General features: G+C 44.6%; 1 protein-coding gene across 1 annotated transcript in view; it reads right to left on the reverse strand.

Moving 5' to 3' along the window:
* Positions 1-12590, reverse strand: part of Frs2 (fibroblast growth factor receptor substrate 2) — a 75466-nt gene extending 62876 nt beyond the window's left edge. Inside the window, exon 1 of the mRNA XM_028759100.1 lies at positions 12518-12590. The gene's annotated coding sequence lies outside the window, so the exon portion shown is untranslated. The remainder of the gene's footprint in view (positions 1-12517) is intronic.
* Between the last annotated feature and the right edge of the window lie 2414 nt (positions 12591-15004).

Raw genomic sequence — 15004 nt, forward strand, 5'->3', positions numbered from 1 at the left:
CTCCAGACAATCTAGCAGCTGTAGCTATGTCTTGGTGATTTAGAGCCCTTGTTGCCCTTACAGAGGACTTGGGATTGATTCCCAGCACCTACATGGTAACTCCTAATCATCTGCAATTTCCAATTCCGGGGGATTTGATGGCCTCTTGTGACCTTCACAGGCATCAGACACAAGCATGCTGTACACACACACACACACACATACACACACAGAGGGGGGGAGGGGCAGGCAAAACATTCATACACATAAAATTAAAAAATATGAAAAAAAAAGTTTCAAGGGCTGTAAAGTTGGCTCACAGGTTAAAAACACTTGTTGCTCTTACAGAGGACAGAGTTCAATTCCCAATACACACATGGCAGCTCACAACTGTCTGTAAGCCCAGTTCCAGGTCTGACTTCTGGCTTCCCTGGGTACCAGGTATGCACACATTATACATAGATCCATTTAGGTAAAATACTCACTCATACATATAAAATGAACAAATAAACCTAAAATAAAAGTTTTAAATAGAAAATCTCCACACGTGTGCGGAATGGCAGTGGTGCGCTCCTCACGTCACTGCTGCTGGACAGCATGTGTGCGCCGCTGTTTTATTTTTCGGTTTTTCTGGCACAAATATATTTAGGCCATTTCAGAATTTGTTGGAAATTCTGTCCTACTCCCAAACCAAAATTCATGTAACTATTTTTAAAGGATTTATTTATTTTCATTTTATGTGTATGTTTTGTCTGCATGTACATGTACCGTGTATGTGACTGGCACTCCTGAAGGCAAGGAGAGGGCATCAGATCCCTTGAAACTGGAGTTTCAAAGGACTCCTAACTCCCATATGTGCTGGAAACTGACCCCGAGTCCTTTGCAAGGGCACCGAATACTCTTTTTTTTTTTTTTGGGGGGGGGGGGGTTCGAGACAGGGTTTCTCTGTATAGCCCTGGCTGTCCTGGAACTCATTCTGTAGACCAGGCTGGCCTCGAACTCAGAAATCCACCTGCCTCTGCCTCCCAAGTGCTGGGATTAAAGGCGTGCGCCACCACCGCCCGGCCGGCACCGAATACTCTTAACTCCCAGCCGTCTCTTCACCCCACTTTTCTTTTCTTTAATAAAGCTTAAGCCAGCAACTCTAGATTTTTCTTAATTTAAGCATTCTAACCCAATACAACCCAAAGATGTTCTAATTTGAAACATTCTAAAGAATGTAGGTAGCCGGGCGGTGGTGGCGCAGCTTTATATTAATCCCAGCACTTGGGAGGCAGAGGCAGGCGGATTTCTGAGTTTGAGGCCAGCCTGGTCTACAGAGTGAGTTCCAGGACAGCCAGGGCTACAAAGAGAAACCCTGTCTCCAAAAACAAAAAAACAAAAACAAAAAAAGAATGAAGGTAGGAAAGTAGTAAAAGTATGTATTCTGTAATGAGCCCACTATGTTGCTATAGGAGCAGAACCTTCTGTAGGGGCAGCAAGAGCCCTGCGATGGGTGCTGCAGCCGTCTGGAATCTGAGCCACAGTGGTTTAGGGAGCACTCACTGGCGTTTCCTGGCACAGTGGCACACACACTGTAAAGTGAACATGTTACATGATCAGAGCAAAGATGGCACCAAAGCTATGGTACATCTCATGGACACACACTACCAGAAATACCTCAGATTCATTGCATGCTTGGTTCTGAATTAATTTTTGGATGCTGCATATTCAGAAACCTTTCAGTGCTTACAAATCTTTTCCAAAATCCATATAGTTATATGATCCCATGTGAAGTTATTCTGTTCAATACTACTTTTGCTCAAAATGATAGTTGAAGAACTATTATTGGTTATGGGCTGGAGAGATAGCTCAGTGGTTAAGAGAACTGGCTGTTCTTTCAGAAGTCAATCCCAGCACCCACATGGTGGCTTGCAATGCAGTCCTATGGGGTTTCATACCCTCTTCTGGAGTGCAGATATATGCGTGGACAAAACACCCATACATAAATGTTAAAAGAAGCTGGGTTAAAAATAACATGAAATCACTATTCAAAAAGAAAACTCTCCCCACCCCTGGGCATCTGGATGAGGGGCACAGCTCTCACCTGTCATGGGGTGCCCATGGATCTTACCCCAGGACCAAAGGGAAAACCTTCCAAATAATTATTTTATTCAGAAGAGCAATACTCTGTCTATTCTGTAAACTTCTGAATCTTCTCTGTCTTTATCTTTTTCCATCTATTGGTACCCTATGTCCTGACCAAGTTTACCTGAGTCGGAGTGGAACTCCCTCTGCCTCCAGAACACTTCAGTTCACTCCTGAAGGCATGACTGGTCATATCTCCCACCACTAGTTTTTATAAAATATTCCATCCTTAGTTACTTCTCCTGTTGCAGCAATGAAATAACCTGGCAAAGACAACTTAAGGGAGAAAGGGTTTATGTATGTGTGTCAGAGCTCAACATTATAGTCCAAGAAAGTGGAGAGCCATAGCTCCAAGCTGCAGACAACTGGTCACACTGTGACCGAGGTCAAGAAGCAGAGGGTGTGTTGTGGATAGCCCCAGCCTTGTATTTTGATGCTAGTTCCACTTTCCTGGGAGGGGCTGCAGAGGAGGAGTGAGTCTGTACACAGGAGACTTCTTGTGAACCTTCTGTCCAATTAAATTTGTAAAATAAAGGCTAGAGCCAGTGATTGGGCAGTAGAAGGAGAGGTGGAGAAAAAGGCTTAGGGGAGGAGAGAGGAAGAGGAAGGTGAAGGAGGAGGAAGTCTACAGAGAGGCATGCAGTTTATATCCATAATTATTGAGCTGTGTTTTCCTTGACTGGTCTTATTTGGGTCAGATATTTACCGCAACAAATTGGCGCCCAAGTGGGGCGCCACATTGTTGTTGTAATTATTTAAACTTGGCCTCTGGTTAAGCCGACTATCCAAGCTGCCTAGCTCATCCACCATGTTTCTCGGCTGGAGGCCAGGTACACGCCCGCAGCTAGAAATGGCCAGCCAGAAACACCAGCCCTGCCACTCACAAGAAGCCAGCATGGGAGATTGGCAGAGCCATCTCCCATGCTGTCTCCACAAGGCTGGGCATTGCCCAGACCATCCTGCCATCCACACGGGCCCAGTAGGAAAATGAGACTCTAATGCTTAAATTATCCAAAGGCTTATATATTTGGTCATGATCAGTAACAAGATGCCCATACAATCAGAAGTGTAACCCAATACCCAACCTAGACTCCCAATACCCAACTCCCTTCGACTGCTACAGACACGTGAACATCCACCTCCATCGCTCCTCACTCTCTCTCCTCCTGGACAGACGGGATCCTAGGCTGGGGAATGATGCCACCCACAAAGGGCAGGTCATCCCACTTTAATTAACCTAACCAAAATAATTCCCCACAGATAAACCCAATTCTAGATAGCTGACACTAAGAATTAGCCATCACACTGCAGGAAACATTTAGAGTTCCATGTCAACAAGTTTGGTATCTTTGTATACCTCAGGCCCTCTAGGGGTTCACCAGACAAAATAACACTAAATGTCCTTACAATTTCTGGGGTCAAATGTGTTCTTCTTTTTAGATGACATGTCCCCAACCTAATTGCCCTATTCCTAATCGTCTAGGATTCTGAATAAATGTCACTTTTTCCACAGACCCGTTCTTAACCCCTCCCTCCTAACCTAGGTGAGCAACAGCCCCTAATGAAATTTTTTATGAATCTTCTAAACACAATGTTAAATACCCACTAATAAGTTTAATAGCCAACTTTTTTCAAAACTTGTATGTAATTGTTCAGAGAGAGAGAGTGGGGTGGCAGGCCATAGGCCACCTAAGGCCACAGGCAGTTGTGAGCTGCCTCGTGTGGGTGCTGAAACTAAACCCAGGTCCTCTGCAGGAACAGGAAGTGCTCTTCACCACCGAGTCATCTTTCTAGCCCCTAACCTTTTTTGTTAAGATATGTAAGATATGAGAATCAAATTCACAAAAGAACATAAGAGAAAATGGCAGTCAGTAGGCTGAACACTATTTAAGTCAAGCTTTAAAAGGACTTCAATTTAAATGAAACTATTAACTTTCAGATCATGTTTAACTGAATAGTTCTGAACCCCCAAAGCTTATTTAACACAACTCATTAAAAAAGAGCAGAAAACAAACTGAACATATAGGATTTAATTATACATATTTAATTCAAATATATAAATGGTTCCTACAAACAAGAATATAGTACACTAGGCAGTGTTCCATCACAGCAATAACTCACATCTGCCTTAGCCCACACACACACACACACACACACACACACACACACACACACACACACAGTAGTATACATCTATAGTATCAGCACTTGGGAGACTGAGGCAGAAGGACTGCACCAACTTTAAGGCCAGCTTGGGCTACATAGTGAATTCCAAGTCAACCCAGGTTATACAGTGAGACCTCAACTTAAAAAAAAAAAAAGAGCCAGAGGCTTTTAATCCCAGTGCTTGGGAGGCAGAGGCAGGAGGAGGATATTTTTGCATTTTAAACCAGCCTGGTCTACATAGTGAATTCTAGGACAGTCAGAGCTGTGAAAAGAAACCACATCTCAAAACCAACCAACCAAACAAACAAACAAAACAATTTAAAGAAAAAATGGGGAGAGGGAGGAAGGAGGGAGGAAAGAAAAAGAAAAATCATTTTCTATGAATTCATTTTATATCCAGTGACTAGCATGGCTCTTGAAACCTAGTACCCTCCAAGAACTACTGATTCATCAATTGGCAGATGGATCCATGGTCTCATTTGTTTATTCCCCAAGTCCTTCTAGCACTCAATCAGAATAAAAGGCAGAGGAGGCCTAGTCCTATCATCTTAGCTAGTAAAGAGTCAAGACTCTCAGTGCTACAGCAGGAGACAGAAATCCCAAGAAAGAAACAGGGTGAATCTGGATAAGGGTCCAGATTCTACTAATTCACTAGCCCAAGGACAATATTAACCAGCATTACACCATAATATCAACATGATAGCAATATAATCAAGCCAACTTCTCTGATTACTCAAACATTTTAGATTTCTTTATTTGGTTTTATGTGTGTAAGTGTTTTGCTTACATGCATGTATGCCTGCAATGCTCGATGCCCATGGAATTCAGAAGAGGCTATTAGATCCCTGAAGTCACACAGACAGTTGTCAGTCACTACATAAGTGCTAGGGATCAAACCTGGATCCTCTGAAAAATCAACAAGTGCTCTTACCAGGGGAGCCAACTCTCCATCCAATTATCCCAATCCTAAGGGCTTGTTAACAACCAGAAAAAGAACTGAACTGATACCAGGAAATCTTCCTCTCTCACTTCTGTCACTTGCTGTAGATTTTCTTTGCTACATAAAAGTTCTTTATGAGAAGAGCTAAAGTTATGCAAAATAGCAGCACTCCTTCTATATGAGCCTTAAGTTCTCAACAATTATATACAATTATGTCTACTATACAGATAGACACTTTGTATCTAGATTCCCATATAAATATACATTTTATATATATATATATTTACACTGGAATTACTAACTGTTCATCTATTTTAGCCAGCAATTATAGATATGTTATATGTACACTTAATAGTACAAGTATATAAACATTAACAGCAATTTCAAAAGCAACTATAGCTGATAAAAAGAATCTCACACATACTTGGGTCTGAATGCCACTGCTACCTTTTACCAACTCTATCTCTGAGTCTTAATTTCCAAAACTATAAAATAGTTACAACTGCCACAAAGTTTAAACTAAAATCATGAAAGTCAGACAGGGTGTCTCATGCCCATGGCCACCACCTGAGAGGCTGAGGCAGAAGGACTGCCACAAGGTTTCTAGCCAGCTGGGACAGTACAGAAAGAGAGGACCAACCTCCATTACATGACCTGACACACACACAGGCACACACGCACACACACACAGAGCTATACACGCACAGTTACAAAGAACTCAAGAGGACATGAGAATTATAAATTCAAAGTGATCATAAGCTACATAGCAGGAGCCAGTTTGAAAACAAACAAAACACCAAAGGACCCTCAACTTAGAAAATGGGGACTTGTGAGATGGCTCAGAAGGTAAAACCTGGCAACCTGAGTTTAATCCTCAGGACACATGGTGAAAGGAGCTGTTCTCTAATTTTCCTGTGTGTGTGTGTGTGTGTGTGTGTGTGTGTGTGTGTGTGTAAATGCACACACACACACAAGCACGTGCATATGCGTGTGTGTCACGTATTCACAAATTAAGTAATTACTATTAGAATGTACAAAGCCCTGGGTTCAATCCCTAGCTCCACCAATACAGAGAGATGGGGAGAGGGAAAAATGTTCTCTTTCAGTTTCTCAGACAGTAACTCAGCACCCCAATAGCATCTCAACCCAGCAGCATCCCACCCCAGCAGTCCAACACTCTTCACTTTAAACACCGGCAGCTGCTCTGCACTGCTCCGTGTGCGAGCACTATGCGAGCGAGCACCGCGAGGACTAACTGGGGAAGGAGCAGGACTATGCCCCACATATTCAGAATCATCGAGAACGTACCCTGAGTCTAACTTGAATGTGCATAAATATATAAGATGAACAGCCTTCTCCAACACCTCAAATACTATCTAAGCCAAGACTTTCGGTTTTCACTGAACCATCATCTTTTAAAAGGGGGTAGAGAGACCAACAGGCTGCTGCCAACTCTTACTCTGCCAAGGACTCACTCGCCACCCCAACCCCCCCAATCCATCCATCCATCCATCCATCTGTCTGTCTCTCCTGCCAGGAATGGTGGCTTGCTCCTGTAAAATAAGCAACTAAGAGCTGACGGTCTTAAAGAGTCACATATTTCAGGATAATCTTGGCTAGTAGAGGGTTCAAGACTAGCCTGTACTACAACATAAGGGGCTACCTGAAAAACAAAAACAAAAAAGCCACCTATATGATCATTACTATTTCATCAAAGAATGAACGTGTTTCCTTCAAAATTAGTAAACGATAATTTTAGAAAAAAAAAAAAAGGATTATCTCTTAAATTCAATACATGTATTCTTAAAAGCTGACTACATTTCTCCTCTCCTGCAGCAAGTGGCAACAGTGTCACAAACTGACATGACACTATTACTCACATCCGCTTATGAGAGCCACGGGTCTATTGGTCTGTTTCCTCCCCAGGAGGAAAGCGGCAGTAGCACATGCTGAATACAATTATTAACCTCTCCAGTAACAAGGAGTGGAAGCCTAGAAGACGTCAGGGGACTCCCACAGACACAGATCAAGAATTTTAACTCAGATGTGTACAACCCAAAGTCAGCTCCCAACTACCAAGATACACTTCTCCAGTGGGTAAAAATCCCACTTTCATCCAGTCTAGATCAATGACAATGAAGGCACTTCCCAGACAGCGGTGGGAGTGACAGGTATATCCTTGGCCATCACTCAGACTAAAGCTAAAAGGAACTCCTGATCTTTGCCTCATTAATACCAAGCTCAGTGAAACTAAACCAACCATCGCAGACAAAGCACACTGCCACCCTTCCCCCAGACACACTGCTGAGGGACTCTGGACATCTCCCAGTACCTAGGATGCAGTGAGAACCACACTCTTGAAAAGCTAAAGATGTTAATTCTTTTTTTTTTTTTTTTGGTTTTTTTTTTTTTCAAGACAGGGTTTCTCTGTGTAGCCCTGGCTGTCCTGGAACTCACTCTGTAGACCAGGCCAGCCTCGAACTCTCGAACTCAGAAATCCCCCTGCCTCTGCCTCCCAAGTGCTGGGATTAAAGGCGTGCGGCACCACCGCCTGGCAAGATGTTAATTCTTAAGAAGCAAACAAATGCTTCTACAGCAACTCCGACTAAAAACAAGCCTTTCTTTAAAAAGTTACAACCCGTGCTGGAGAGATGGCTCAGCAGTTAAGAGCACCGACTGCTCTTCCAGAGGTCCTGAGTTCAACTCCCAGCAACCACATGGTGGCTCACAACCATCTGAAATGGGGTCTGATGCCCTTTTCTGGTGTGTCTGAAGAGAATAATGGTGGTGTACTCATATGCATACTTATATGCATAGAAACAGTAAGTAGCCAGAGGGAAAAGATATACAAGCACCATTTTATAAACGGCAGTATTAACAGTCACTGTAATGAGAGGCACACGTAATGTCTTTGAATATCAGAGGTCCTTAATATCAAAATAAAAATGAAACTCATACACACAAGGAATAAATGAAATGCCACAATTACCTCTAAGTCTTGACCCAGCACTCACTAGACAAATGCCCAAAGGGCCCCAAAAGAGCTGGAGCTTGCGGGACCTGGACAGTGACACAACAGTCTTGCCAGCAAAGTCAAGAAATTTCTATTTCTTGATTCTGTTGTTAGCTGCTGAGGGTAGGGGGCCTGCAAGGAGAGGGTGTGTGTGTGTGTGTGTGTGTGTGTGTCTGCCTGTGTGTGTGTTCAATGAGAGGGCAAGTCACCGTGACCTGCATGGGGAGGTCAGAGAACACCCTGCAAAGCTGGTACCCTCCTCCTACCATGTGGGTGGCAGGAATAGAACTTTGGGTCATGAGACATGGTGACAGCACCTTTACCTGCTGAGTCATCTCAACAGCCCTTGACAGGAATTTTAATGAACAGATTTCTTTCTTCTCCATCTGAATTTATAGTTCAAGGAAACGACCCAGATTACCAAATTCCTTATCCACTGCATACAACAGTCTACTTACTGTTTCTCTTCATTTTAAGCAGATGCATTTAAATGAAGGCTTGGTGCTGCGGCTGCTGTTTTGTTTCCCTCTACACACCGCCTTGGTACTTTCATCTCCTTGCACAGATTCAACTAGTATATCTATCTGAATAATCTATTTGTATTTTCTATATATATAAAATAGCTCTGACCTCTCTCTTGAACTGAAAACCTTCATCGCCAAAAGCTTCTAAGTAGTTCCTGTAAGTATATTAAATTAACAAAAAAACAAACCCTCTCAGCATGTCTGGCCTGATAGCACACATTGTTAATCACAGTTTCTCTGCAGATCAGGGCAGAACTGTGAGTTTAAGGCTACCCTATCAAAAAAAAAAATGAAACCTAATTATGCAACTCCTTGCTCATATTCCTAGTTAGCGGTGCAACTGTCAACATCCACAGTTAGAAGACGTGGCTTTCCACCCCTGCCTCCTCTCCAGCGCTCCACTCAGGCCTGCTGGCCCTGCTCGCTCCACCAGCACTCACAGTATGCACTGTTGTATATTAATAGCTTGCCATAATAAATCATTCTGCACACTAAACTACTGCAAGGTACACACTTCTTGTTTTCTTCAAAATGTTGAGCTTCTAAATATAGCATCTAAACATACTCCACAATGCGGCCTTGACATAAATTGCAAACTTCATCTCTAATTCCAAAACAAACCATCTAGGTCATCTGGAACACTAACTTTTATCCACAACATGAGCCTTCTCATTTCCAAAATTGTTGTTCTCTTAATTTAAAAGGCCTTTTTTACCCACAAGTCCTACCTCCTGAATCTCTGTTTTAGAAGAGTTTAACCCTCAGTTACCAACTAACTTAAGACTGCCAGTTTAAGAGCAGGGTATGTCTGTAATCCCAAGCAGAGGAAGGAGGTCGAGACTGCAGATCAGAAGTTCAAGGTCAACCCTAGGTCTCCTTGAGATATAGGAGGCCCTGTCTCAGGAACTACATTAAATATAAAGAAGTGTATTGGGAAGTAGTAGGAATACCAGCTTCCAACAAGGCGCATCTGGCTTCAAATACGACAGTTCTGCTAGCCACATAACTCTAGGGGGAGTTACTGGACATGTTTGAGATGACAGTATCCTGACTATTCAGAGAGCTGCCTACACAGGGAGACCCCTGTCTCAAAAGAAAGAAGCTTCTATGTTGTTGAGAAAACACAACTATAATAGAACTAAGCACCCAATAAGTAATAGAATTGGCCTACCTCACAAGTGTTACCGTGCTTCTATGCATAACATATGACTTAAGCTGTAACAAACGTTTTGCTTTTGTACAAGCCCAAACTTTAGATAAACCATCTATGTGGCTAAGTATTTACATACACGTTTTGTTTTCAATCTTTTGTTGTGAACAGGGTCAGCCTGACTAATAGCTTACTGTCATCGTGCCTGTGACTCCTTTGCCGCCGCACACATGCCACCACATCCAGACAGATACTCATTTACACTGTAAGCTTCTGTACGAATATCTTACATCCCTACTAGACTCAAATTCTCAGAGACTAGACTTAATCTTTGTGACTCAGAGTGCCTAGCACAGCATGCTTAATGAAGCACTCGACACCTCCCTCCAAATTAAGTCCCAATTCAGAGGAGGTTTGGTATTCCTAGACAGTACAATTCAATTCTTCATGATTTCAACACACCTTGGAAAATTATCAAAACATGAATCTGAAGTTCTAACAGCTTTGTCTTTGTTCTTCCCTACATGGTTCACTAAGAGTCTGACCCACAGAAAACGCTCAATGTCATTTGAATTGACTTGAGCAACAGTTAAAAGATATAATGCCTGAAAGTATCTGATTTTCACCAATTTCCTTTTTTGCTTTTACAACTCCCATAGTTTTTTTTTTCCTTCAAAACACACTATATCCAGAGTACAAATACATAATCAATCTAACTTGACTCATTTTCCAGACTTTAATTTAAAATCCCCATCCTGGGCTCTGAACAACTGAGTACTTGGAACACTAAGAGGCTACCACATCATCCCGAGTCTAAACGCTGTGCCACTCATCTCCACTCACATTTTCCCACAGGCTTAAAAATGCACCCCCTTTGTCTGTTGAATATCAACAACCTTGACACAGATTCGGGGGGCTGGAGTGATTGCTCCATGGGAAGTGCTTGCTGAGCAAGCATGTGGACCTGAATTGGCATCTCCAGCACCCACATAAAAACTAGATGCTGGGGCATGTGCCTATAACCGCTAGACCTGGACTGGGGGCACGGAGCAACCACAGGAGGGTCCCTGGGGCTTGCTGGCCAGGCAGCCCAGCCAGAAGTGCAAGCTCAGGAGACTCTGTCTCAAACTGATGATGACAACCATGGCGATGATGATGAGGATGTGACAATGACGGGTAGTCTAGGAAGACACCCAATGTGAACCTCTGGCATTACACACACAGAGAAAAATTTTTTTAATGAAATAAATTGTCTTTTTGCATAAGACAGTTTATGGAACTGTCATTTCAGATCATTCCCCTCATTGATACTATCTTCCCTTCCAGTAGTGGAAGGAGAACGGCCTCAGTACAAGAAAGAAAGATAGACACAGAAAGACAAAGACAAAACAGTATAAATCCTAAGATAAGCATAAAAAGAAGTGCAGATAATGTCACCGGACTCATGAAGATGACTTGTGTAGACTTGACACCACCACCACAAGGTCATTTGCAACAACTAAACTATCTGATTATAATTTAAAACTCAATACAAGTGGAAAATAGCTTCATTATTTCCTACAAACCTTTTCACCGGTAGTTTATCACCTAAACTCTGTTTACTAAGAGTGCCTACAAGATTTTCTTCCCGAGGAACTTTTCAGTTTATTGGACACCTCTGTCCAGCTGTGGAAACCTCTGCGTTGCAACAGTTGGACCTCACAAAGAACCTCTGGGGAGAAACTGAGGACAATTATTATTGTTATTAGCTCAAGAAATGACAGTTCCATGTACAAAAGTAAACAAACGGGTAGAAAAGGATATCATTTTCCAGCCCTTTGAAGTCAACTTGTGCCATGTCCCAACTGAACTCTTACAACTGTGACTTAGGATGAGCGCAGGAATTCTGAAGGCTGATTAGAGAATAGCATCCTTTTTTTTTTTTTTTTACGTCAGCAAGAACACGGGGAAACTCATCTGCAATCTCCTCAAATCTTTGTTTTTTTAAGAAGTAACTCCCAACAGTTTCAGCTTTCAAGCGAGCAAAGACCCTTCGAGGAACGGTACTGCCTCAGTACCCTTCCTTCGCAGACATCCAGACCCAGTTAAGTTTCGAGCCGAGTCTAAATCGAACCCCGGCGACCCTGACGCAGGTCGAGATGAAAAGCCCCGCACCAGATCGCCAGCATCCACACGGAGCGCCCCACCCTCGGACTGAGACTACACCCCTGGGACACGGGATAATTACTGAGCCGCGAGATGGGGGACAGACCCAAGAGGCGACGAAAATCGGGCACTGATGTCCGGTGCGGTCTGTCTGTCCCGGTCCTCAGCGCCCGGGTGCACAGACCCTACAGCGGAGGCACCGAGCCCACTTGCCCAAGCAAAGAGGGGATTGCAGCGCGGACCGCCCGGCCCCGAGCCCCAGTCCCCTCGGCGGCTCCGGGAACCCGCTCCTGCTGCGCCCCGCCCACTCCGCGGCCCCGCAACGCGCCTCTTCCCGGCCCGCGGGCCGCGCGCGCTCCGCGGCGGCCGACGACCCCCTTCCCGGACCCGGACAGCTGAACCTGCAAGCGGACAGCCGGGTCCGAGGCTCGCCCGCCCGGCGCAGGCCCGGCTCCGCTTACCCGGCTACTCACCGTCGGCGCGAAGGCGCTGCGAGGGCGCGGGGTGGCGGCCGCGGAGCTTCTCACTCTCTCCGCGACCCGACCCCCTGCTCTGAGCCGACGGAGCCTCGGCGCCTGTGTCTAGCAGGCCTCTCTCCAGCCCGAACCCTAGACAAGCACTTCCGGGGGAGCGGGGGAGGGCAGGGTTTTGGCACCGGAACTGCTCCCAGGCTGGAGCTGCCAGCCCTCCCGAGAGGGGCGGAGCCTCCGCGCCTGGCGCCAGCGGACCCGCCCCCGGGCTCCTTGCTAACCCCTGTGATCGCGCAGGCCCCAGGCTACGGCCGGCACCCCTTATTTTAACCGCTGTTAGGATCGTTCTCTTCCAGCCACCTAATTCTACAGAAGCTCAGAGAATCTAGTTTAGCTGAGCCGGGTGCACTCACCCGGCTTGCCGACCGGCCGGCGGTGTTCTCCTTCCTCGCTTCTGTCCCACATGAAAGTGCAGTTGACATTTATCGAAGGAAGGCTTACGGCGGCGTGGTAGACAGTGCGTTCACTACGCGCTTCGGCGGCGTTAACTCTTTTAATAACCTTCAAACTCCTGGAAATGGGTGTTTTCTATTCTCTATGCCTTACAGGAAGGCCAGGTATCAAACTTTACCACATATGCTGGCTCTTGGTTCTACTTTAATTTGTGGTATGTGTAGAACTCTCATTTACCCCAAACAAGACTTTTTAAATTATCCAAAGACGACAGCCAAACTGTATTTCCCTATATCAGTCATCCTTTGCACCTTCAGCAACGGCTGAGATGAGAGTTCTGCAATCCTAATGCCAGGATCCTGTTACTTTACATTCCACCCTGGTTTGTGTGTGTGTGTGTGTGTGTGTGTGTGTGTGTGGTGTTCATCTCTGGATTGTAGAAGTTAAAACTAATATAATGCATGGTAAACATTTCAGAGTACCTAGGACTGAGTCAGTCCACACAATTCTTAAACCTAACCCAGTAACAAGCAATAGAGAAGACCTGGGCACTTTGGAAACTGGCCAAAGACAATATGCGAGCCTACAGAGTCAGATGTCAGGCAAGGAAGAGAGACGATCTTAAAAGATTTTCTCTGCCACAACATCAAGAAACGCATCAAATACTGAAGGCAGGTTTTCAGTGTGAAGGGAAACCCCACAAGGAAGAAAACGGCTCAAGCCTGGCGAGGTAGTTTGTGTCTGTATTTTCAGCAGTCTAAAAAGGCTGAGGCAGGAAGGGTCCGGAGAGTTTCTGGTCAGCCTAGGCTTTACAGTGAGTTTCCAGACAAAGGTAGCCAGGACTATATAGCGAGATTCTTGTCCGGAAAAAAAGGAAGAGAAGAGGAGGAGGAAGAGGAGGAAGAGGAAGAAAAGAAGGAATGAAGAAAGAAAAAGAAAAGAGTTTCTTAGCATGCATAGTGTCTGTTAAATGCTGCAGGCACAAGTTTTAAAACGTTCTGCTTTGAGAAAGGCAGGGTAAAAGAAAAACCCTTATTACAAATTTAAGATGCAAACAACCCCATCACTATTGCTCTATTTAAAGTAGTGCCTTGTGTTTTACTTAATTGCAGAAATGTTTGTAAATACTTCCAGAATTCTCAAGTTCAAGCAGCCTTTCATGCCTCCTAGTAGACTGAAGGGGGAAAAAAATGAGCCTGCACAGACAAAACTTAGGCTGTCTCCAGCCGTTTACCATCCCCACCCCCCAATCCCAGGCACAAGCACTCGTGTACGAGTGGGCAGACAGTCACACCGCGCTCGCGCGTGCGCACACTACACACACACACAGCCTAGAGACCTAGTGAGGGGAACCCTCAATCACAGACTGTCATATAACTGGTAAGTGGTGAAGCCGGGATTTAAAAGTGAATCTGTGTTCTCAGATGCTTTTCACCATGCTGCCAGCAGGTCTCCAGCTTGAAAGTGGAGTGCCTCGCAGTCACCTGGAGGGCTTGTTAAACAAATTGCTGGGCCCCATCCCCAACCTTTCACTTACCCAGGGTAGTGCTTCTCAAGGTGTGTCCCCGGTCTGGCAGCTCAGCGTCACCGGGGAACTTATTAAAGATGCAAATTACCAGGCCCCGCCCAGACTTGTAAAGCTATAACTCTAGGATTAGACGGAACAATCCTAGTTTTAAGAGTCCCTCCTCCCCAACGAGGGCATCTGATAAGACGTCGAGTTAAAGATCCACAGTATTCTAGTAACCTATCCTTTGCATATTCTTTTCTTAATTGTGGTAAATCTACAGCATGGGATTGTTGTTCTCGCTCGGAGGAAAGGCATGTTAGTTTTGTAGCGCTGAGGATTCAAGTCTGTCTCTGAGCCCATTAGCCACTGAGCTAGCTACACGGCTCGTCAAAAAAAAAAAAAAAAAGAAGAGGAAAGAAAGAAAGAAAAAGAGAAAGAAAGAAAGAAAGAAAGAAAGAAAGAAAGAAAGAAAGAAAGAAAGAAAGAGGGGGGAAAGGGGGTTCCCATTAACTAAATGACATTTTGGA

Source organism: Grammomys surdaster, unplaced genomic scaffold (genome assembly GCF_004785775.1).
Source record: "Grammomys surdaster isolate TR1022 unplaced genomic scaffold, NIH_TR_1.0 126271, whole genome shotgun sequence".
Classification (NCBI taxonomy): domain Eukaryota; kingdom Metazoa; phylum Chordata; class Mammalia; order Rodentia; family Muridae; genus Grammomys; species Grammomys surdaster.